This window comes from Mesoplodon bidens, assembly GCF_964165515.1.
Source record: "Mesoplodon bidens genome assembly, chromosome: 4".
NCBI classification, from domain to species: Eukaryota; Metazoa; Chordata; class Mammalia; order Artiodactyla; family Ziphiidae; genus Mesoplodon; species Mesoplodon bidens.
This window is the reverse complement of record NC_138160.1, coordinates 81506009-81528414: the sequence shown is the minus strand read 5'-3', so window position 1 is coordinate 81528414 and position 22406 is coordinate 81506009. Positions and strand designations below refer to the sequence as shown.

Genomic DNA, 22406 nt, shown 5'->3' with positions numbered 1-22406 from the left:
AGCCCCACTGGAGCGTGAGCTGCATTCTTCCTAGACTCAGACATGTCTGAGCATTTCTGCAAACAGATGAATCAGAGCTATGAGGAATCTGGGAAGAGGGAGCCTTTAGTCAAAGTAAGAAAGAGAAGTGAAGCTCCCTGTTTCTTCTAACAAAAATGCCTTGGGTAAAGAGTGAGAGGAGAACTAGCAGGCAAGTGCAATTCACTTTGTCCAGTGATGTCCCTTCTTCCTCCCAGCTGTGCCTTCCCTCCCTCCAGGGACATGGGCCAGAGCCGCAGAGATGGAGCCTTTAACAGGAATATAGGAGAGCTGCCTGGCTCAGAGGTCAGCACTGCTCTGGAAGCTTTGAAAGATGATAAAACAAGGGTAGACATTTTCCACAATCAGAGAAGAAGCCAGAACAGATTTTAGAAATCAAAACACAGAGTGAAGCCTTGGCGTAGCTAGAGCTCCAGCACACCAGCAGTGTCCGGACATTTCCGGCCACAGGGTAAAGCTCCAGTGACCTGAGCTGGCCTCAACGTGGCAAGGGCAGCATCCTTATGGCCACACATTCATCAGCAGCCCACACCCACACTAACAGACAACACCAGGCAGCCTGTGCATCCCCAGAGTCTGGAGTAAAGAGAGGAAAATATGTGACTGCACGGTGGCTAAGAGAACTGAATGTGAGCCCTTCTCGGAATTTGTGGGAACGCCCAGAAACAGTTGGGATGGGGATACCTGGAGGCAGCTGGAGGTTCCACAGAGGCAGGGATAAACAGAATAATCCACATGTTGTGAGCCTAATTTTATTCCTAGCTTTGTGTGGTCTAGGCATACAAGCACTGCGCTATCCCAGTGCCGTTACTCAGACTCCAACTCTTGTTAAGTGTTCAAGGATCACTAAATTATTTTTTCCGACCTCAGGAAAGAAAAGTAACATGTCAGTGGAGGACAAGCCAAGGTAGACCACTGTGTAGGAGATGCCAGGGTAGGAATGGGTACTAGGATGAATTGTGGAATTGTGTCTGCAGGGACATTCTTCCTAACAATGGTGGGTCCCGGCCCCGGACTTGAGAGGATAAACGGTGAATGGAAGACTCCCCTTTAGTGAATTTAGTCAATGGTATTTTGGCAATTAATTATTATCAGTACAAGTGAGAACAAATGATTCCATCTAACAAATCAAAATTTAATAGGAATTTAATTGTTTTATCAAGAGTTTTTATAATGTCTCATGTTTGCTTTAATAGAAATTTATCTCAGTTCCTCAGTCTTATAATTGAGCAAGAAGTAAGTCACATTGTTTCAGAAATTCAAATCATGTTGCATAAATAAATGGAAAAATGATTCATCCTTTCACATTTCCCTAAACAAACTACAACTGAGCTGCCAATAAGACTAACACCTGGAGCATTTCTACACAAGGGGGCGCCAGAACCTGACTTTCCTTACTAATATAATCTACCTAGAACTAGTGAAGATTTCTGAGTTTGATGACAAAGGAGAAAAGGAGTCAAATATGCAAAAGCAATAGGCAGATGTATCCGGTTCACATGCCAGCTTTATGCTAATGCTTAAATAGTTTTGAAATCTCCATAGTGGTTCAGAATGTTAAATGTGTAAATAGCAACATCTGAGCAAAGGAGATAGCGGTATCATTCTTCTTGAAATTGCCTTGCTGAATACAGTGGGGTTTTTGTAATGAATTAATTTTAATAGGCTTTTTTCCACTTAAAAAGGAACTCAGGATGGTATTTCAATTAGATTCATTGGTACATATTCTTTTATGCAGCGGCCAAAGCGTTACATTAAACAATAGAAAGCATAACAAGGTATCACTATGGTATAAGTCGTTAATTTGCTAAGCAATGCCAATTTTAAGGATTTGGGTTTTGAAATGAAGCGGTAATGTAGAATAAAAATAGAGGGCTTTAGAATATTCTATTACCAAAAGAGAGAGCAACAAAGTTGTTTTTCAAAGGGGTAGAGAGGCAAAAATACGATCCAAATTACAATAGAAATGGATTTAAATAAATGTTTAAGAAAAAGAAAAGAAAAGAAAAGGTCAATGGAACTCAGGAAAGAAGAACCCAGATACTTCCAGCAGGAAAAACATCATGCTGGTGATTCTTAAGACAAGTGCACACAGTATAGTTTTATTCAGATTACTCAGTCTCACACCTGTGTTATTCTTACACGTAAGCAGTAACAGTATCAATGAGTTACGTTCTTTCATTGTACCCTGGATTTCTCCTTTCAGCACTTAAAATTGTAACCGGAACATCACACCCTTTATTACGAAGGGTGGGAAAGTATAGTACATTTTCCTAAAGGCTTGCTTTGATCCACTCAAGCAGACACAGAATTCAAAAGAACAAACAAATAGTTCACATTAGAACAACATGTTCAACTCCTACAGAATTCACAGGGCAGTGGAAACTTGGAATGGATTCTATTTAATTCATTTCTCAGTGTATTAGTTATCTATTGTTACATAATTAATTACTCCAATGCACAGTAATTTAAAACAACACAGATTTATTACTCACGGTTTCTTTGGGTCAGGAATTCAGAAGAAGCTCAGCAGGTGGTTCTGGCTCAGGGTCTCATGATTTCACAGGCAAGATATGAGCCCAGGCTGTAGTCATCTGAAAACTTGACTGACGCTAGAAAATCCATCTCCAGGATTTCTCACTCACATGGCCTCACACTTATTGACCTCTCCATAGAGCTGCTTGAGAGTCCTCACAACACAGCAGCTGGCTTCTCCCAGACTGAGTGGTCCAAGAGAACAGGACAGAAGCCACATATCTTTTATAACATCAACTCCAAAGACACAATCATTTCTACAATATCCTATTGGTTTTACAAGTCAGCCTTTTCCAATGTGGGAGGAGACTACAAAAGGACATGAATACCAGGGGGCTAGAATCATTGAGGACTGTCTTGAAAGCTGGTTCCACACCCAGCTCCTCTAGATTCATGGCATTCCCATATGGCCAACCAAGATGTAAGCATAAAAGTATCTCCTTCCTTCCGCAGCCTCTATGATTCTCTTTATGCCTCTTTTCTCCTCAATCTCAACTCCTTCAAGCAGACACCCAGACTCTGTCACCGGATCTCTTCTTGTTCAGCTCCTTTATGTTTCATTGCCAAATTATTCCAGAGATTTTCATCACTGAGAGCAGAAGAAAAGGGAAAACAATTTTCACTGAGGTCAGTCTTTTAGAGCCTCAGTATAAAGCCATTATCATCTTCATACTACCAAGATTAATACCTTTTAGTGTATCTCCTGCACTTTATTATTCTAAAGAATATCTGCCTCCTCCTTCAGTCAAATTTCCAAAAAATCCCCTGTTTTATTGGTCTCAATATGAGTCAGGCTCCAGGTCGGGTGGGGGAGAGGTTGTAGAATGAGGAAGGGGAAAAGGAAACAAAAACCAAAAAACTATGCAACAATTGCAATACATAAATTACTTGCAAATTATTCCTTTGGCATACATCTTACCCAATAAAATATACAATCCCCAAATGCAAACAGTGTCTACCTGTTTACCACTTTAATCCTAGTACCTACCACAGTGTATGACACATCATACTCTAATAATCATTTAGTATAAAATAGGCAGCTACTTCAATTACATTATTTAAAAGACTAAAATTGTTTCCTGATGATAATCTAAGTAAAGAATAATAGAGAGAATCGGGAAGACGGCGGAAGAGTAAGACGCGGAGATCACCTTCCTCCCCACAGATACACCAGAAATACATCTACACGTGGAACAACTCCTACAGAACACCTACTGAACGCTGGCAGAAGACCTCAGACCTCCCAAAAGGCAAGAAACTCCCCACATACCTGGGTAGGGCAAAAGAAAAAAGAATAAACAGAGACAAAAGAATAGGGACAGGACCTGCACCAGTGGGAGGGAGCTGTGAAGGAGGAAAGGTTTCTAAACACTAGGAAGCCCCTTCGCAGGCGGAGACTGTGGGTGTTGGGAGGGGAAAGCTTCGGAGCCGCGGAGGAGAGCACAGCAACAGGGGTGCGGAGGGCAAAGCGGAGAGATTCCCGCACAGAGGATAGGTGCCGACCGGCACTCATCAGCCCGAGAGGCTTGTCTGCTCACCCGCCGGGGCGGGCGGGGCTGGGAGCTGAGGCTCGGGCTTCGGTCGGAGCGCAGGGAGAGGACTGGCGGCGTGAACACAGCCTGAAGGGGTTAGTGCACCACGGCTAGCCGGGAGGGAGTCCGGGAAAAAGTCTGGACCTGCTGAAGAGGCAAAAGACTTTTTCTTCCCTCTTTGTTTCCCGGTGTGCGAGGAGAGGGGATTAAGAGCGCTGCTTAAAGGAGCTCTGGAGACGGGCGCGAGCCGCGGCTAACAGCACGGACCCCAGAGACGGGCATGAGACGCTAAGGCTACTGCTGCCGCCACCAAGAAGCCTGTGTGCAAGCACAGGTCACTCTCCACCCTCCCTTACGGGGAGCCTGTGCAGCCTGCCGTGGCCAGGGTCCCGGGATCCATGGACAACTTCCCCGGGAGAGCGCACGGCGCGCCTCAGGCTGCAGCAACATCCCGCCGGCCTCTGCCGCCGCAAGCTTGCCCCGCATCCGCACCCCTCCCTCCCCCCGGCCTGAGTGAGCCAGAGTCCCCGAAGCAGCTGCTCCTTTAACCCCGTCCTGTCTGAGCAAAGAACAGACGCCCTCCAGTGACCTACACCCAGAGGCAGGTCCAAAACCAAAGCTGAGCCCCGGGAGCTATGCGAACAAATAAGAGAAAGGGAAATCACTCCCAGCAGTCTCAGAAGCAACGGATTAAAGCTCCACAATCAACTTGATGTAACCTGCATCTGTGGAATAATTGAATAGACAACGAATCTTCCCAAATTGAGGAGGTGGACTTTGAGAGCAAGATTTATTATTTTTTCTCCTTTTCCTCTTTTTGTGAGTGTGTATGTGTATGCTTCTGTGTGAGATTTTGTCTGTATAGCTTTGCTGTCACCATTTGTCCTAGGGTTCCATCCGTCCGTTTTTTTGTTTTGTTTTGTTTTTTTCTTTTTAAAATTTTTTTTCTTAATAATTATTTTTTATTTTAATAACTTTATTTTATTTTATCCTCTTTCCTCTTTCTTTCTTTCTTCTCTTCCTTCCTTCCCTCCATCCTTCATTCCTTCCTTCCCTCCTTCCTTCATTCCTTCCTTCCTTCCTTCCTTCCTTTCTTTCTTTCTTTTCTTTCTTCCTTCCTTTCCTCCTTCCTTCCTTCCTTTCTTTCTACTTTTTCTCCCTTTTATTCTGAGCCATATGGATGAAAGGCTCTTGGTGCTACAGCCAGGACTCAGTGCTGTGCCTCTGAGGTGGGAGAGCCAACTTCAGGACACTGGTCCACAAGAGACCTCCCAGCTCCACATAATATCAAATGGCAAAAATCTCCCAGAGATCTCCATCTCAACATCAGCACCCAGCTTCACTCAACGACCAGCAAGCTACAGTGCTGGACACCCTATGCCAAACAACTAGCAAGACAGGAACACAAACCCACCCATTAGCAGAGAGGCTGCCTAAAGTCATAATAAGTCCACAGACACCCCAAAACACACCACCAGATGTGGACCTGCCCACCAGAGAGACAAGATACAGCTTCATCCACCAGAACACAGGTACTAGTCCCCTCCACCAGGAAGCCTACACAACCCACTGAACCAACTTGAGCCACTGGGGACAGACACCAAAAACAACGGGAACTATGAACCTGCAGCCTGAAAAAAGGAAACCCCAAACACAGTAAGATAAGCAAAATGAGAAGACAGAAAAACACACAGCAGATGAAGGAGCAAGGCAAAAACCCACCAGACCTAACAAATGAAGAGGAAATAGGCACTCTACCTGAAAAAGAATTCAGAATAATGATAGTAAAGATGATCCAAACTCTTGGAAATAGAATACAGAAAATGCAAGAAACATTTAACAAGGAACTAGAAGAACTAAAGACAAAACAAGCAACGATGAACAACACAATAAATGAAATAAAAAAATACTCTAGATGGGATCAGTAGCAGAATAACTGAGGCAGAAGAACGGATAAGTGACCTGGAAGACAGAATGCTGGAATTCACTGCTGTAGAACAGAATAAAGAAAAAAGAATGAAAAGAAATGAAGACAGTCTCAGAGACCTCTGGGAAAACATTAAAGGCACCAACATTCAAATTATAGGGGTTCCAGAAGAAGTAGAGAAAAAGAAAGGGACTGAGAAAATATTTGAAGAGATTATAGTTGAAAACTTCCCTAATATGGGAAAGGAAATAGTTAATCAAGTCCAGGAAGCACAGAGAGTCCCATACAGGATAAATCCAAGGAGAAACACGCCAAGACACATATTAATCAAACTGTCAAAAATTAAACACAAAGAAAACATATTAAAAGCAGCAAGGGGGCTTCCCTGGTGGCGCAGTGGTTGCGAGTCCGCCTGCCAATGCAGGGGACACGGGTTCGTGCCCCAGTCCGGGAAGATCCCACATGCCGCGGAGCGGCTAGGCCCGTGAGCCATGGCCGCTGAGCCTGCGCGTCTGGAGCCTGTGCTCCGCAATGGGAGAGGCCACAACAGTGAGAGGCCCACGTACCGAAAAAAAAAAAAAAAAAAAAAAAAGCAGCAAGGGAAAAACAACAAATAACACACAAGGGAATCCCCATAAGGTTAACAGCTGATCTTTCAGCAGAAACTCTGCAAGCCAGAAGGGACTGGCAGGACATATTTAAAGTGATGAAGGAGAAAAACCTACAACCAAGATTACTCTACCCAGCAAGGATCTCATTCAGATTTGATGGAGAAATTAAAATCTTTACAGACAAGCAAAAGCTGAGAGAGTTCAGCAACACCAAACCAGCTTTACAACAAATGCTAAAGGACCTTCTCTAGGCAAGAAACACAAGAGAATGAAAAGACCTACAATAACAAACCCAAAACAATTAAGAAAATGGGACTAGGAACACACATATCGATAATTACCTTAAATATAAATGGATTAAATGCGCCCACCAAAAGACACAGACTGGCTGAGTGGATACAAAAACAAGACCCATATATATGCTGTCTACAAGAGACCCACTTCAGACCTAGAGAGACATACAGACTGAAAGTAAGGGGATGGAAAAAGATATTCCATACAAATGGAAACCAAAAGAAAGCTGGAGTAGCAATTCTCATATAAGACAAAATAAAGATTATTAAAAGAGATGAAGAAGAACACTACATAATGATCAAGGGATCGATCTAAGAAGAAGATATAACAACTGTAAATATTTATGCACCCAACATAGGAGCACCTCAATACATAAGGCAAATACTAACAGCCATAAAAGGGGAAATTGACAGTAACACACTCATAGTATGGGACTTGAACACCCCACTTTCACCAATGGACAGATCATCCAAAATGAAAATAAATAAGGAAACACAAGCTTTAAATGATACATTAAACAAGATGGACTAAATTGACATTTATAGGACATTCCATCCATAAACAACAGAATACACATTTTTCTCAAGTGCTCATGGAACATTCTCCAGGATAGATCATATCTTGGGTCACAAATCAAGCCCTGGTAAATTTAAGAAAATTGAAATTGTATCTAGTGTCTTTTCCGTCCACAACTCTATGAGACTAGATATCAATTACAGGAAAAGATCTGTAAGAAATACAAACACATGGAGGCTAAACAATACACTACTTAATAACGAAGTGATCACTGAAGAAATCAAAGAGGAAATCAAAAAATACCTAGAAACAAATGACAATGGAGACACGATGACCCAAAACCTATGGGATGCAGCAAAAGCAGTTCTAAGAGGGAAGTTTATAGCAATACAATCCTACCTTAAGAAACAGGAAACATCTTGAATAAACAACCTAACCTTGCACCTAAAGCAATTAGAGAAGGAAGAACAAAAAAACCCCAAAGTTAGCAGAAGGAAAGAAATCATAAAGATCAGATCAGAAATAAATGAAAAAGAAATGAAGGAAACGATAGCAAAGATCAATAAAACTAAAAGCTGGTTCTTTGAGAAGATAAACAAAATTGATAAACCATTAGCCGGACTCATCAAGAAAAAAAGGGAGAAGACGCAAATCAATAGAATTAGAAATGAAAAGGAGAAGTAACAACTGACACTGCAGAAATACAAAAGATCATGAGAGATTACTACAAGCAACTCTATGCCAATAAAATGGACAACCTGGAAGAAATGGACAAATTCTTAGAAAAGCAGAACCTGCCTAGACTGAACGAGGAAGAAATAGAAAATATGAACAGACCAATCACAAGTAATGAAATTGAAACTGTGATGAAAAATCTTCCAACAAACAAAAGCCTAGGACCAGATGGCTTCACAGGAAAATTCTATCAAACATTTAGAGAAGAGCTGACACCGGTCCTTCTCAAACTCTTCCAAAATATAGCAGAGGGAGGAAAACTCCCAAACTCATTCTACGAGGGCACCATCAACCTGATACCAAAACCAGACAAGGATGCCACAAAGAAAGAAAACTACAGGCCAATATCACTGATGAACATAGATGCAAAAATCCTCAACAAAATACTAGTAAACAGAATACAACAGCACATTAAAAGGATCATACACCATGATCGAGTGGGGTTTAATTCAGGAATGCAAGGATTCTTCAATATACGCAAATCAATCAACGTGATACACCATATTAACAAATTGAAGGAGAAAAACCATATGATCATCTCAATAGATGCAGAGATAGCTTTCAACAAAATTCAACACTCATTTATGATAAAAACCCTGCAGAACGTAGGCATAGAGGGAACTTTCTTCAACATAATAAAGGTCATATATGACAAACCCACAGCCAACATCATCCTCAGTGGTGAAAAACTGAAACCATTTCCACTAAGATCAGGAACTAGACAAGGTTGCCCACTCTCACCACAATTATTCAACCTAGTTTTGGAAGTTTTAGCCACAGCAATCAGAGAAGAAAAGGAAATAAAAAGAATCCAAATCGGAAAAGAAGAAGTAAAGTTGTCGCTGTTTGCAGATGACATGATACTATACATAGAGAATCCTAAAGATGCTACCAGAAAACTACTGGAGCTAATCAATGAATTTGGTAAAGTAGCAGGATACAAAATTAATGCATAGAAATCTCTTGCATTCCTATACACTAAGGATGAAAAATCTGAAAGTGAAATCAAGAAAACACTCTCATTTACCATTGCAACAAAAAGAATAAAATATCTAGGAATAAACCTACCTAAGGAGACAAAAGACCTGTATGCAGAAAATTATAAGACACTGATGAAAGAAATTAAAGATGATAGAAATAGACGGAGAGATATACCATGTTCTTAGATTGGAAGAATCAACATTGTGAGAATAACCCTACTACCCAAAGCAATCTACAGATTCAATGCAATCCCTATCAAACTACCACTGGCATTTTTCACAGAACTAAAACAAAAAATTTCACAATTTGTATAGAGACACAAAAGATACCGAATAGCCAAAGCAATCTTTTTTTTTTTTTTTTTGCGGTACGCGGGCCTCTCACTGTTGTGGCCTCTCCCGTTGCAGAGCACAGGCTCCGGACACGCAGGCTCAGCGGCCATGGCTCACGGGCCCAGCCGCTCCGCGGCATGTGGGATCTTCCCACACTGGGGCACGAATCCATGTCCCCTGCATCGGCAGGCGGACTCTCAACCACTGCGCCACCAGGGAAGCCCCAAAGCAATCTTGAGAATGAAAAACAGAGCTGGAGGAATCAGGCTTCCTCACTTCAGACTATACTACAAAGCTACAGTAATCAAGACAGTATGGTACTGGCATAAAAACAGAAAGATAGATCAATGGAACAGGATAGAAAGCCCAGAGAGAAACCCACGCACATATGGTCACCTTATCTTTGATAAAGGAGGCAGGAATGTACAGTGGAGAAAGGACAGCCTCTTCAATAAGTGGTGCTGGGAAAACTGGACAGGGACATGTAAAAGAATGAAATTAGAACACTCCCTAACATCATACACAAAAATAAACTGAAAATAGATTAGATACCTACATGTAAGGTCAGAAACTATTAAACTCTTAGAGGAAAACATAGGCAGAATACTTTATGACATAAATCACAGCAAGATCCTTTTTGACCCACCTCCCAGAGAAATGGAAATAAAAACAAAAATAAACAAATGGGACCTAATGAAACTTCAAAGCTTTTGCACAGCAAAGGAAACCATAAATAAGACCAAAAGACAACCCTCAGAATGGGAGAAAATATTTGCAGATGAAGCAACTGACAAAGGATTAATCTCCAAATTTTACAAGCAGCTCATGCAGCTCAATAACAAAAAACAAACAACCCAATCCAAAAATGGGCAGAAGGTCTAAATAGACATTTCTCCAAAGAAGATATACAGACTGCCAACAAACACACGAAAAAATGCTCAACATCATTAATCATTAGAGAAATTCAAATCAAAACTACAATGAGATATCGTGTCACACCCGTCAGAATGGGCATCATCAAAAAATCTAGAAACAATAAATGCTGGAGAGGGTGTGGAGAAAAGGGAACCCTCTTGCACTGCTGGTGGGAATGTGAATTGGTACAGCCACTACGGAGAACAATATGGAGGTTCCTTAAAAAACTACAAATAGAACTACCATATGACCCAGCAATCCCACTACTGGGCATATACCCTGAGGAAACCATAATTCAAAAAGCGTCATGTACCAAAATGTTCATAGCAGCCCTATTTACAATAGCCAGGAGATGGAAACAACCTAAGTGTCCATCATCGCATGAATGGATAAAGAAGATGTGGCACATATATACAATGCAATATTACTCAGCCATAAAACTAAAAGAAAATGAGCTATTTTTAATGAGGTGGATGGACCTAGAGTCTGTCATACAGAGTGACAGAAAGAGAAAGACAAATACCATATGCTAACACATATATATGGAATTTAAGAGAAAAAAAATGTCATGAAGAACCTAGGGGTAAGACAGGAATAAAGACACAGACCTCCTAGAGAATGGACTTGAGGATATGGGTAGTGGGAAGGGTAAGCTGTGACAAAGCGAGAGAGTGGCATGGACATATACACACTACCAAACGTAAAATAGATAGCCAGTGGGAAGCAGCCGCATAGCACAGGGAGATCAGCTCAGTGCTTTGTGACCATCTAGAGGGGTGGGATAGGGAGGGTGGGAGGGAGGGAGACGCAAGAGGGAAGAGATATGGGATCATATGTATATGTATAACTGATTCACTTTGTTATAAAGCAGACACTAGCAGACCATTGTAAAGCAATTATACTCCAATAAAGATGTAATAATAATAATAATAATAACAGTAACGATAATGGAAAAAATAACATAAATAAAACACTTGAAAAAAAGATTAATAGATCTGTGTTAAAATATAATCATGTGATTCGGATATATTAAATAATGTTAATATATTGACCTCTTAATTAATATATTTGTTCATTTCTGGTATGTATTTACAGTGCATCATAATTTAAGAATAAATCCAAACTTAGTCATCAACAAAATCATTTATTGACCATCCATTCTGTAAATGAAATCCTTCTATGGTTGGTCAATAAATAAAGTTATACCTGTTAACAGAATTTGTTATCAGATCATTGATTAATTTAAATATTTCTTCTGTTAGATATACCATAATGGAATAACTTGCCAAGGGATGCTGCCTCAATTTAAACCCACAGCTCAACACAGAGGCATCTTCTGTGATGGGGTTAAGGCTCCCAGCGTGCTGGGCATCTAGAGTGTTGGAATCTACAGTATCACACTCCATGTGTCAGCCAGTGTTCAAGACCAGAGACCTTGGTGCTGCTATTCTCAGTGTATCTTTTGTGATGTTCCACCCAACCCAAGAAGAGAGGATATATACCCCCAGTAACAGTTCATTTAGAAGAATGGGATGTATCACTCTGTGTCCCAACCAGAACCAGATTATATTTACCAGATAATTCAAGAAGGAGGATTTATTTTAAAAGGGGTGAGTTTTGAAGATATGGTGAGATGCAGACAAGCTTTAAGAGAAAGTGCAGGTCAGTGGGACAAGGACTGGCAGAGTGCCTAACAGGCTTAGAAGAATGGGTTGGGCTGCTGACACCCAGATGGAGAGAACGGTTAGTAAGTAGTCTCCTAGAGAGGTGATGTGACCGTCCACAGCCAGCCTCACTCTTCTCCCTCCCTCAGGGGAGAGCACCCAAAATATTCAAGAGAGGAGAGCTTTATTTTATTCCTCTCTGAATCTTCTGCACATAACACAGTACCTGCCACAAGCAATGAGTCCCTAGGAAACGTTTTGTGTGAACTGAACCAGACTGCCTCCTCCTCCCTCCTCACACTCATGCTGATAAAACTGGCAGGTCACTGTAGCTCAGCCTCTCCACCCCTAACATGAGAATGATAATAATACAAGGGATTCTTTCTGAAAAATAAAAAATTGAGAAAATGTGCTGTGAACTCTGCATCTCTACCACATACAAGCCATGGAAGGTCCCTAAAGGAAGGCTCCCTCCATGTCAATAATACAGAAATGTCATTGCCTAGGATCACTTAGTAGTCAAAAGGCAGGGCTGATTTTCTCCTTTAAATTATTCCATTTGATAAAGTAGGTAGTCTAAGGCAGAGGAATCTATATCTATTTCCACATTACTCAATAATTCTAGTCTTACTTTTCATGGAAAAAATAGTCACTTACAAAAGAAAAAAAATTGTTGTATTATTAGCTGAGACTTAACTAAGTCTGTGTAAAGGTAGAACTGAGTTGTTCAATACAGTAGCCACTAGTCACATATGGCTATTTAAATCTAACTTTTAATAATTAAAATTCGATATAATTTAAAATTCAATTCCTTGGTCACACTTGTCACATTTCAAGTGCTCACCAACCACGTATGTCAGATGGTACAGAACAAACATTTTCACAAAAAGTTCTACTGGTGAACTGCTGAGCCCAGAATAGTAACCTCTCAGGATTCTTCCAGAATTAAATTTTGAAACTTATATGACTAAATTAAAAATGATCACACTTTAGAAGAAAAGAGAACCTTCCTACACTGTTGGTGGGAATGTAAATTGGTGAAGTCACTATGGAAAACAGTATGGAGATTCCTTAAAAAACTAAAAATAGAGTTGCCATATGATCCAGCAATCCCACTCCTGGGCATATATCCAGAGAAAACTCTAATTTGAAAAGATACATGCACCCCTATGTTCATAGAAGCACTGTTTACAATAGCCAAGACATGGAAACAACCTAAATGTCCATCGACAGATGAATGGATAGAGAAGATGTGGTACATATATACAGTGGAGTATTACTCAGCCATAAAAAAGAATGAATGCCATTTGCAGCAACATGGATGGAGCTAGAGATTATCATACTAAGCTAAGTAAGTCAGAAAGAGAAAGACAAATACCATATGATATCACTTATATGTGGAATCTAAAAAATGATACAAATTAACTTATTTATAAAACAGAAACATACTCACAGACATAGAAAATAAGCTTATGGTTACCAAAGAGGAAAGGGTGGGGTGTGGGATAAATTAGGAGTTTGGGAATAACAGATACAAACTACTTTATATAAAATAGATAAACAACAAGGCCCTACTGTATAGCACAGGGAACTTTATTCAATACCTTGTAATAAACTATAATGGAAAAGAATCTGAAAAAGAATACATGTGTGTGTATATATATATATCTGAATCACATTTCTGTATACCAGAAACTAACACAACATTGTAAATCAACTATACTTCAGTAAGAAAAAAACAATAATTAATTTTTTTTAAATGACCACACTTTAGCTAAGTCATTCTGAGCAGGGCTGAGGTATAATCACAACATTAGATTCAAACTATTAATAATGGCTATTAACATGAAATATTTGATTTTTAGAAAGAAGACCAGTATTTCCATATTAGCTGCTATTAAGGTATATTTAACAGGAATGATGTAAAGTTTAAGTTCATGGGACTATGGGGATTTTTTAAGCTTGTTATTTCTCTCTGCTCATGTAGCAGAGGTTCTATAATAAAAATAATGACATTTTTCCAAGTGAAATCACTTACTTATGTCTGTGTTAATATAACAACACAAGAGTGACTCTAGGTAGTCAGAGCACAGATATGGTGGAATTTTATTTGCCACATCATTCAGCCCTTATTATAGCACAAAGTGTGACTGAACCACTTACAGCAGGATGTGAAATAGGATGTTTTTTGTGGACTCCAAATTCTGGTGACAGCTAAGAAAAACTGATGAATATCCTACATTCTATACGTGTCCCCAGAGCAGAGCCAAAAGGATCTTGAAACCATCACACCCAGTGGCCCACTTAATGAGAAAATTAGAGATTCATAGAAAAGGGGTCTTTGAAATATATTCAAGGAAGAGAGTGCCATGGTGTCTCCCTTCACCCTGCTGTGCAGTATCGGGGAGTGGTGTGCCACCCCCAAAAGCAATCCTGGTAAAAGGAGCCCTAAGAGAATCATTCAGAGAGATTATGGTTTTCTTCAGAAGGTATTTCACTTCCCAGGTGGAAGTTTGCTGAGTGGCAAAAATGTGTAGGCACATTCATGAGAGTATTTGAGGATGCTTTAACATCTGTCCCTATGTGTTGAAGACATTTTTTTATGAGGATACAGATGCAGGGGCCAGACCTAGGACCCTAAAAAAGTCTGTAGGCAGGAGGCAGCTAGGGAAGTCTGTGATGGCAGGGCAAGGAGAGAGACCAGCAGGACAAATGGTCCGCACTTGCAGTGATCAGCTGGTCCTGGATGCATGATTTCTCCCATGTTCAATCTTTGCTGCCTGACCTGGGAAGAAAACCACCTGAGTCTAGTGCTAGGGCAGGAGCTGGGACAGGAATACTGGAAAGCATCAGCCAGCAAGTGCACAGCAAGCATCACAAAACTACAGTGCAGAGATCCCTGTGGAGGGGGGAGAGGGAGGAGAGGGCAGAGAACCCACAATATCAACCAACAAAAGAGAACTAACAATGGATGCCCACCAAAGTAGAGAGCAATCATCATCCAAAACACAGTCCCAGAAAAAAGACCAATACCCAGTAGTAACAAACTCAGTAGGAATGTACAGAACAAGTAACAATTATTGAGTAAATGCTTTATGTAAATTAACTCATAGAATCCTCACAACCACAAATCTCTATTAAAATAAAGTCATTAAAATAAAATTATTATTGGCACTATATAGACGAGGAAGCTGAGACACTACGGAGTTATAACCAAGGTCACAAAGCCAGTAGGTGGCAGGGGATCTAGCCCCAGGTATCTAAGTCCAGAGTCCATGCTCTTAACTGCCGTACCTTCCTGCCTTCCTGTCTCCTCTCTACTGCTCATCACACTCCCCACCTGGATGAAGGAAGAGCCAGGTGCAGCATTATGAGTGGAGAAGAAGTGGAAGAGGGTTTGAAAAAACACTTAACACTTGACCCTCCCCGCCCTCATCACTGATCCCTAAAACAAGGGTAGGGCTGAAGCTAAAGGGAAAAAACTTTACATTGGAAGCAAGATTAAATGTTGCTTTAGAATGGACTTTTTAACACCTGTTAATGACTGACAAGCTACAAAGTCTATTTGAAATACTGGAGAAGGGAAAGCCTAAAAATCAGGTGTAACATATGGTGGTAGAAGAATAAAGCTGTTTTCTGATTGGATACCCCTGAACTCAGAGCAGTCAATAAATGTTTTGTTTTTATAGCTATTTTTAATAGTTTGAACCTGACAAATTTGTGCTTGTAGCTCTGCCATGCACATTGATAAATAAACTCATCAAGACGGAGCCAAGATTAATTTTAGTCATAGGTTTATCAATATATAAGTCTGGAAGGACCTTGGGAAGTCATCCATCTATAATCCTTTCAACAGACTGTGTTAAGTCTAAACCAATAATCAAAAATGGCTGGGCACACACTGTAAATGAAAGAGATAGGAAAAATGACTAATTGACATAGATGTTTTCAAAGGGTAATTGAAGCTTAATGAGTACCTAATAACACAAAAGAATAAACTAGTAGAATATCTATTTGCATGTCTTTGCAAAATTTTACAAGTTCAAAATTTGCAATCCAAAAATTATACTTCCTTATCAACTGATTCATCCTTTCACTTCAATACTGCCAGTAAGATAAATGACTTAAAACAGTCAAACTAATGAAAGCTGTAGGACAAATGGAAAAATATTTTAACTTCCAGGAAACCACAACTTACAGAAGTTTGAAATAAGTTGGACAAAGAACCTTTCCATTTCTTTCACCCCCCAGAAAAGAAATCATTCTTGAAAATTCAACAGATTTTCCAAACGAAATTTCCTTTCTAGCAGATTACACATCTCTCTCAACAGTTATAGAGGGATAAAACCTGTCAAAAACACATTGATATTTCAGACCAGATAATTTTTTCTGAAAGTCTACTCATTATGGTGAGTCATAGGAAAAAACTCTTTCATCAGTATTTTTTGATTTAGTAAATGACCTTCCTAAGACATTTCACATATAAAAGTGGTCTCAGGAATAGAGACGCAGACATACAGAACGGATGTGTGGACACTGTGGGGACAGGATGGGGAAGAGAGGGTGAGAGGAATTGGGAGATTGGGATTGACATATATACACTACCATGTGTAAAACAGATAGCTAGTGGGAACCTGCTGTATAGCACAGGAAGCTCAACTCGGTGCTCTGGGTTGACCTAGATGGGTGGGATGGGGCAGGGGGGAGGTCCAAGAGGGAGGGGATATATGAATACATATAGTTGATTCTCTTCGTTGTACAGCAGAAACTAACACAACATTGTAAAGCAGCTATACACCAATTTTTTAAAAAAGAAAAGAAAAATTGCAAAAAAAAAAAAAAGAAATCTTATTAGAAAATCTAAAATGTCTAGAGTCCTTAAAGTTGAGTAATCTTAGAAAGGAAGTAATCAGGCATAAACACCTGAAACAACTTCAAGGGGCTGAAGAAACCCTAAACAGGGGCTCAGTGTGGGGTTTCTAATTGTGTTCACCGAGGGCACAAATATAACAGCTACCTCATTTACTTTCCTTCCTGACCTACTGTAATTTTCATATGTGAGATGCTTTCCTAAAATTAATTTTATCACCAGATTCCTCTTTTTAACTTAGGACAAAATTAAAAGGAGCCAATTCTAGCTTTTTGGCCTAGCAGCCATAAATACCTAGGCCACACTTCCAGAAATTCTGATTTGTAATTGATCTTGGGTGAACCCTAGATATTAGTATTTTTAAATAGTCTCCCTGAGATGACAACCACTGCTCTGGCTTATTCGTATATGTAAGCATGGCTCAGTTTTCTTTTACTAAAAAGACCTTCAATCCAAACCAAAAAGAGTAGAGAGATGTAAACCTCCAGCTAAATCTACAAGCAGAGTTGGTCTGGTATGTTCAATATTCCTGCAACTCTGAAATTATGCCCTTTCTTGGCCATTCACTGTAGTTTTCCCAGAACAGTATGTATCTTAATTGTAAATTAACATTTTCATAAATAAATCCTAAATAGAATTCTAAAGCTGTTTTCTAAACCATTAAACACATTAGGTGCCCAGACATTCGGTACTTGTTGAGCCTTTGATAAAACTGAAATTAAGACATTGTTTTTACTTCAAATGACCCTCCTTGCAAATTTACCTACTGTTCATTGGAATGACACTTTTTTAAATGACATTTGTATTCACATGCATTCATATTTATTTCTATGGATATTCCATTTTCAGTTGCCATTGGTTAAAAATTAGTTGATGATTCTTCAATTGCCCTTTTTGGACCTGAGACTAGTCCTCATTGCTTTCAGAGGAGGTCTAAGGCAGCCATAATCAGGAGCTCTGAGCCTACAAGCCGAAGTCTCTTGTCTCATTTGCCACCTAAGCCAATCATTATTTAAACTGGATTTTCACTTGGTGAGAGAACCAGGAGAAAGTTCATTCTCCAATTATAATATGGCATGCAAAACTGCAAGATAATAGCCAAGAGAGAAATGGAAACTGAGTAGGGAAAACCATTTTCCATTTTTTAAATGTAAGGGTGGTTTTTCAATCAGCAAGTTCATTCAGCCTTTTACTCAACTGCTGATGTTAAAATTAAATATCAGTGTTGATGCTTTTTATTCAACACAAATAACCCTTATTTTTTACCAGCATTTATATTATCACTCATGCATTTTCTCATTCCCAGGGCAGATCTATGAGGCAGAACATCCCTCTTTTATAGACTGGTAAGGTGAGGCTCAGAAATATTTAATGATTTTTTTCAGTGTCAAAGAGCAAAATTGGGACTTCCCTGGTGGCTCAGTGGTTAAGAATCCTCCTGCCAATGCAGGGGACACGGGTTCGAGCCCTGGTCCAGGAAGATCCCACATGCCGCGGAGCAACTAAACCTGTGAGCCACAACTACTGAAGCCCGTACGCCTAGAGCCCGTGGTCCCCAACAAGAGAAACCACCGCAATGAGAAGCCCACGCACCACTACGAAGAGTAGCTCCCACTCGCCACAACTAGAGAAAGCCTGTGCACAGCAACAAAGACCCAATGCAGCCAAAAATAAATAAAATTAATAAATAAATTTATTTTTAAAGACTTGAAAAAAAATTTTTAAGGAGCAAAATTATGGCAAGGCAGGACCTAATTCTTAAATTCCCAATTCTTACTTCATCACTAACATAAATGTTAACATATATGAGTCAAATGAAGGATTGTTACTCTCAGCAATTGATCAAATAAAAAGTATTTATTATTTGCCTAACACTGTATCATCAGGCCCCATAAGGAAGCAAAAGAGTAATAAAATAAATGACCTCATGGAATTTAAAGTCTGGTTGATTCTAGCTAATTAACTATCTAATTTCAGTAAGTGTTAAGTTTTAAATTCTGATTTTTTTTAAGTTATCATTTTCAATAACACTATGGCAGATATAACCAGACTAGTGGAATGTGAACACTGATTGGGCATTTCATGATAGCAAGGAATCAATTTCTTTGAGGAGTTATAGTGGTATTTTAATCACATTTTTAAAATACTCCTCAACTTTTAGAAATAAAATTAAAAGGTTAGCAACCAGTTAATAATGGCTAGCACTTCATATGTTCCAAGGACTATCCTAAGTATATTATACATATTATCTCATTTAAAACTTAAAACACTAAACATAGGGTCCCACTTTACAGATGAAAAACAGATTCATATTCCTTAAGGGTAATAACCCTAATCAGAGAGCTAGCAAATGTCTGAGCTGATATTTGAATCCAGGTCTGTTTGATCATAAAGCTCACGCCATAGGCACTCCACTTGTAGTTAGTTGTGGGGTTTTGTTTGTTTGTTTTTTATCTGGTGTAGCACTTACTATGCTTTTAGAGGTTGAAGAAATAAGGACATTTTGTAATTTTCTTTCTGAAACCTGAACAATAAAACTTTTACTGCTGCTGGGTATGTAAGAAGTGTCTCACAAAGTGCAACTCAGATTTCCTTTTGATTGTCATTGTAAGGAATTTGAGGAATTTCTTAGGGGAGGCAGAAACATTGTTCTTCTCGAAAATTGGTACTATAAATTCAGCAAGTTGAGTGAACACATTTAAGAACGAGGGATGTGGCAGTACAGGCATTTAAATCACTTCAACTTCAAAATGCTTTGGGCTCTCTAACTCCTCTTGATCATTAAGCCAGCAGTAAGTGGATGTCTAAATTAGAACATTTTGAGAAATATTTTCCAGAAAGTGTGTAAGAAATACTGCTTCTTTGAACTGAATAAGTTTTCTCCAGTCATTTATTTGAAGGCAGATAAGCCACTGCTCCAAGGAGGTAGCTTATTGTCATTAATGTATTGAATCCTTTACCATGTTTTAGAAAATAATTGGATGTGGTAAAACTTGAGGGGCAGAGAGATAGGGTTGGAGAGATGTTACTCAGAGATACAGAACCTCCAATGTCCTTCAGATGAACACATTTGTCCTAATATTTCTCCCATGTGGGAGAGTACTGTGAACTAGCATTAATGCATTTTAAAAATTTGGAAGGGAAGAAAGAGCTGATCTCCCAACTGTCCTCTCACCTACATTTCTACCAAAGTATGTACCATTCAGCATAGAAAGGCTATGCATATGCAATACTTCATGTCTGTAAAATATGTGTAAGGAAAGAGCTAGCAGAGTGCATTACATCTATCCTATAGTCCACCTCTTATCTCCATCTCTAGCAAAAGTTTATTGCAGGTGAATTTGCAGATAAAAGTAGTACTTCTCTTAGTACTTTCTTCAGATATTGAAATTTTAGATCTGTTACCAAAGATTCACAGAAATTTTTATTTTTATTTATTTATTTATTTATTTTTTGCGGTACGCGGCCTCTCACTGTTGTGGCCTTTCCCATTGCGGAGCACAGGCTCCGGACGCGCAGGCTCAGCGGCCATGGCTCACGGGCCTAGCTGCTCTGCGGCATGTGGGATCCTCCCAAACCGGGGCACGAACCCGTGTCCCCTGCATCGGCAGGCAGACTCTCAACCACTGCGCCACCACGGAAGCCCCACAGAAATTTAGAATTGGAAATGATTCTAGAAATCATCTAGTCAAACTCTTTTTTTTTTCATGTGGAGAAAGTAAACCCAAAGAGGTCAAATAATTTGCCTAAGGTAACAACAGAATTGGTTAAATAAGGCAAGAGCTGGTACTAGAAATAAAGCTTCTTTATCCCCCCAGGGCCATTTTGGAGCAGGTGACTGACTGGATATCTTGGGAAATTATACTTAAATCTTCAGAGTAACAGTGTACATTTTAGCTAAATCTTGCTTTATGAAATAAACAATATTCTGTGAGATGAAAGACTTTAAAACCTCTTTATGTCATGGGAATAACCCAGTTCTGGAAAATATTTTTCTCCATTTTAAAGTGAAAACATTAATGACACATATAAAAAATATTTAGAAAGAACTTAAGAAGTGATAGTTTTTTGAGTGGTGATGCATATCAAGCTGTTCTATAAAAAATGGTCAGAACTGGACATTGTATGCATTTTAAAGTATTCTTCTTTCACCAGGAAAATTCTTTTTTTTTTTTTTTTTTACAGTCTAGGTCTTTTATTTTCTTTACACCCATCATGCCATGAATTCATAGGGAATGGGTTCTAACAGGTCACACTCCTTTCCATTGGTTCTCACAAAGTGTGCTTCTTCGGGTGGAACAGGCTGGTGCTTCAGTTAAACCCAAGTACTTTTCTCTTTGGCTTCCTTCTTCTTCTGATCATTTTCCTTCACACTTTTCAGGAGCTATCTCAGCTCTTAGAGTACTTAATATGCTGGAGATGCACATTAACTCTCTTGGCAAGAATCTTGCCCTTAACTTGTTTGTTTACAATGATGCCAACAGCACGCTGGGTAACACTATGGAGGCTTCCAGTTTTGCATGGTAACATTTGTGGGGCATTCCCTTTTGAAGTGTCCATTCCCTTGATATCTACAATATCACCTTGCTTGTAGATGCGCATGTATGTGGCCAAAGGAACAACTCCATGTTTTCTAAAAGGCCTAGAGAACATATAGCAGGTGCCCCTTCTCTTTCCCTTTGTGTTGGTCATTTGGGCAAATTACTGGAAGATAGTGGTTCTGGCAGAAAGGCCACCAGGAAAATCTTTAAGGAAGTCCTATAATTTAACATTTCTGAACAATACTGGATTGTTCATCTGAAAATCCCTGTGGTATTTTGATTTTTTAAACCTCTAGCTAGATTCAGAATTCTGAAAGTACACTAAATGTCATATCATCTAATTTAAAAATCTATAAGAAAAAATATCAGGACACTCAACACTAAAAAGAGGTCTTGAATAAAATGTTGCAGATAAAGTTACACCAAGAAGCAAATGTCAAGTTAAGGTCCATTATTCCCATTGCCGTCTTCAGCATTAGTCTTTGAATTTAATAGGAAGAATTTTTCTTAAGAAAAACATGATTTGCCATGGAATATAAAAATATCAACTTATGCATACATATAAATCTTGCCCTAAAGACATTGAACAGACCAAGTAATTATTTCAAATTACTAAATCATTCATATTGGTAGGAGATGCATAAGGGACATAGCAAAATAGCACCAAACCTGAAGGTTAAATCTTCTAAGACATGAAGTCAAGAGGAATTAAAATATAGTGCATAAATATGATCATGTCAAAAGCATAAAGGAGATAGTCTGTAGGGACTCCCTCTGGTAAATATGGGACAATTTGACATCAAAATAATAATACTGCTAATGAATTATTATGCATTGAAAAATTTCATAATCCATAGTATTAAACCAGAGAGAAAGAGAAAAATTTGAGAGAGAAAAAAGATAAAAGCTAATTT

The 22406-nt window shown here is 39.3% G+C and overlaps 1 pseudogene across 1 annotated transcript; it reads right to left on the bottom strand.

The window, feature by feature from the left end:
* Positions 1 to 20668: 20668 nt before the first annotated feature.
* On the bottom strand, positions 20669 to 21768 carry LOC308615421 (large ribosomal subunit protein eL21-like; annotated as a pseudogene). Its single transcript has one exon. The product of its transcript is annotated as a large ribosomal subunit protein eL21-like (transcript).
* Positions 21769 to 22406: the final 638 nt, after the last annotated feature.